We start from the raw sequence: 4,647 nt of genomic DNA on the forward strand, positions 1-4,647 counted from the left end.
TTGGCATTTGACGCTGGCCTTCATGGCAGGATTTACGCAAGCAAACGTTACTAATTGGCATTTTTCAGCGAGATAATTCGAGGTCAGAAACGTCCCTTTCAGCATACGGTAACTCACTGAAAGCACTCACCACAATGGAGCCTTAACAAATGTGCTAACTTTTGAAGCGACAGCCGAGCTCCAGGAAACGACACCTGGCTCCAATCAGTGGAGTAATAGGACGACACACAGTTATTTTCAGTTGAAGCCCAAACATCGAGTTCTACAGATTGTACAATATTATGACATATTGTAGTCGTCAGTAAAGAGAAATTCCGATTCTTAGGCTAACATTAAAACCATGGAAACAGCCGAAACATGAGCCTTTAAAAGTCAAAGCCTCTATTGTATCCGTCGGATTGAGTGGTATTTCACCAGAGATCCTCAAGCCGGTGCCCGGAGCCAGTGGATCGCGCAAATCAACGCCCCCTTGTGCACTGGCGGTGTTGATCATTTTCGTAAGGATGTCTCATTTTCGATTTGCCTTTGGATGCTAAGATTTGAAAGGATTTTCTCTATTTTGTGCTCTTTATCGTAACATTCATTTTCTTTCTCTCGGTACTACTGAAATGCTTTTGAAATACGCGGCATCTAGTTTTCGTTGATAATTCTCGGGTACCACATATGGATTGCATGTATCCTGCTGACGGTTAAATTTTGAGTTCAGTCCACTCTATTTAATAAACAGCAACGAAAATTCGGATTTTTGAGAAAAAAAAATACGCATAGATTCTGTGATAAACGGCGGCCTGCTGTTAATGCCAAGAAATGTAATAAGCAGAATTTCATCGAAAAATATCGGCGAGATTTCCAGCGTAGAATGACTTTCAATTACTTCAAAGTCAACACCGCCGTCCTTGTCGTTTTGACTTCCAATGTCCTACTTGATGCGACAGCAGGACATCGCACGACTATCGAGACAAGGAAGCGCTTACTTTCGTAAGTGCGGGCGGGGAGTCGAAGGAGTTCGATGCACAGCCGTGCTGTAACATATTACCTATAGGCTTAGCAGTGCTAGAAAACCTGACTCCAGTGGTCAACACCGATGACAAAGTTTGTATCGTGATGTATGGTTTGCCGTTCATTGTAGGGAAGGGGGCGGGAGGGGGAGTCGTTCTTCCCGAATATATCGGGCATTGTTTGTGTGGAGTGACGTAATTTTGCAATAAATATCGAGAGGTAGTTTATCTTAAACGTTTGCATTTCGAACGACACGCAAAGAGCTGGGAGTGATGGACGGCCGAAAATTTTCATCAACAGACTATAAGGTACATGGCGCCTCGGGGACAGATATTCGGACTCTCAAACTTTTAAAATTCTTTTCTGATCTACCACTTGTGGGGGCTTATTTTGAAGCTCTTGGAGGAAGAAAATTTTTCACAGGCTTAATTTTATAAATTGAAAATTTTATTTTTGCTCCATAGAGTTAACACAGGGATGGCGGCCATTTTGAATTTCAAATATCGGTAAATCTTGGGTAATTTGTATCTCTAGTACTAAAATTTGCACCGTGACCCCTGATTTTTCTTGATTTTGAAAGAGAAAGGTTGAAAGATCCCTTAAGGAAAGTTTGAGCAAAAGTTTAAGTCTTTCACTTTCGTGGCGCATACTACCTTAAGGTAGTTCGCGCCTTGGAAATGAAAGACTTTGTTCAAACCTTTTGTAAAGACACTTTAACCAGTTCCCTTTCTAAATGAAATAATAAAATCAGGGGTGGTAATACCACGCAGAATCTGATACTAGAGAAACAAATGATCCACATTTACCGACACTCGAAATTCAAGACGGTCGCCATTGTGTGAATTCCTTGGGGACATGTTTAAAAAGGTGATGCTGCGAACACAAAATGCTCAAACTGTTAACTCTCAGATCGTTACAGACACACAGTATACATACAATTTGTGAGGTATACCAATGAATTCACATACCAGTTACGTTACTGGTATACACAGCGACTGCAACTAAGCCGATTTTGAGCAATAGTAGCGATAGATGATTTAGGCCTATGCAAATTATTAAACGTACTTTGAATAATATTAAAATTCGGACTGGAAGCAAGAACTTTGCTTCCACTCAGATTTTTAATGTATTTTGAAGTTGCCCCTTACGCCAATTACGTCTTTCCTACAGTCATTTGTTTTCTAAAATTCCGTTCTGCGCCTACATGCCCCATAAACGTGTAAATATGCCTGAGGCTTATGTAGACAAATCTATGGGGCACGTAGGCGCAAAGCGGAATTTTAGAAAACAGGCGACTGTGGTCTTTTCCCTCTACCCACAGGCAAACTCTCGAAAAACTATAAAGTTGTATTCACTGCCAGATATTGTGGGGTTTCCGCACGTCGCCCTTGAGCAAGAGCATAAAGTTTCCCTACACGCCAATAAAGAAAACATCGTCCACGAACCCACCAGCTGATGCGGGAAAGGTACCCATCCCCGCAAAGGAATTTTTAACAATCTTATTGAGCGGCCGACTTGGAGTTACTGTACAGGACTTTTCATAACAGATCATTCAGAAGAAAATGTGAATAACTAGAAAATTGCAGAATACGTACAACTACAAAGAGAGGGTAATTACAAGAGAATATTTTTTCTTATATAGTCTATCAAGTAACATTTGAAGGTATATACACTAGTCTAAGTTTCTGTAGGGAAGACACTCCACACTTTAGACCAGAAGTGAAACCTATGTTGACCAGGCTATGAAATCCATCTTGGTACATAACAGTCCTGCCGATACGCAGGCCGTGCACAGTAATCTTGAATATCGCCATTAAGATCATACAAGATCATCTGGCCCTGAAAACGCACTCAGCACTTTTGCATGATTCCATTTGCACAGTGCAGCAACACACAATCTCACTGGTTTCGGAATCTATGCAAGGCTGTTGACATTTATCCAAGGATGGACAATTGGAATGGTAATCCTTTTTGCATTCGTGACGTCAGATACTCGTATGACGTTTACTGCAGTGGGCAGGGCATACAAACATTTTACCCAGAATTCCACTTTCCCTTTACATGCAAATATCAGATTATGTGAACCTACGATATTTGCAAATGCAGCAAGGTTGTAAAAGGAATTCACAGTACTGTATGTGCTTACAGGAAAACCGTCGTCGGAACTGCGGCTGTGCGAGTTTCTTGTTTACAAACAATGTATTTCATACACGATATCTAGATGCACCTCATCATCAGAGCTGCAACATTTAAATTATACGATGTAGATTACGACAGACATCTTTTAACTTTCGTCAATTACCATCATATATTGGATACAGTATTTACATATGTCGTATGGGTCCCATACGACCTTTGAGGGCAGTTCTGACTACTATTAAAGTCTGTAATGTTTCACCCCCTCAACACACACATTTTTACCACTCTTACACGAGGCCAAATGAACAAAACTTAGTCAAATTCATACCGGACTTGGAGAACTACATGTGCTCACGTGTTTTACGACAAGTTCATTAATAGTAGTACGCTTCATAGAAAAATAAGATATCTGTTATATCATTATATGTACCAGGTTTCATCAACTTTCGCAAAGTACTCTCAGAGTTAAAACACTAATTACAAAACTTTATTTAATATGCAAATGAGCTGTTTATTAACTCAATACTTCGCAGTACAATTTGATATCTATCAGATCAACATCTGTAGCACGTTTCGTTAAATTTAATGCTGTAATCTTGGAGTAATATCACTAATTACAAAGTTCATTAAATATGCAAATGAACCCTTAATTAACTTGACACTGTTCAATGTTTCATAACACAATAATATATTTATCCGATCAATATCTGTAGCAAGTTTCACCAAATTTGGTGTCGTAAGTTATATACCTAATTACAAAGTTTATTAAATATGTAAATGAACCCTTAATTAACTTCACATAACTATGTGCTTTACAACATAGTCAGATATCTGTCGGATCATTATCTGCAGCAGATTTCATCAAATTCAGTGCATTTATTTCGGAGTTATATGACCAATTATGAAACTTCATAAAACATGCAAATGAGCTATTTATCAATTTGACACAGCTTAATGCTTCTCAGTACAATTAGATATCTATTAGATCAACATCTGTAGCTCATTTCATTAAATTAAATTAATCTGTCGGATCATTATCTGCAGCAGATTTCATCAAATTTAGTGTATTTATTTCGGAGTTATATGACTAATTACGAAACTTCATAAAATACACAAATGAGCTATTTATCAATTTCACACTCACGCTCAATGATTGAATAATGCTTCTCAGTACAATTAGATATCTATCAGATCAACATCTGTAGCACGCTTCATCAAATTTAATACTGCAATTTTGGAGTAATATCACTAATTACAAAGTTCATTAAATATGCAAATCAACCCTTAATTAACTTAAAACTGCTCGATATTTCATAGCACAATTAGATATTTATCAGATCAATATCTGCAGCAAGTGTCACCAAATTTGATGCCGTAATTTCAGAGTTATAAACCTAATTACAAAGTTCATTAAATATGTAAAATAACCCTTAAATAACTTCACACGACTGAATGCTTTACAACACACTAAGATATCTGTCGCATTATTATCTGCAGCAGATTTCATCA

Source organism: Ptychodera flava, chromosome 5, assembly GCF_041260155.1.
Source record: "Ptychodera flava strain L36383 chromosome 5, AS_Pfla_20210202, whole genome shotgun sequence".
NCBI classification, from domain to species: Eukaryota; Metazoa; Hemichordata; class Enteropneusta; family Ptychoderidae; genus Ptychodera; species Ptychodera flava.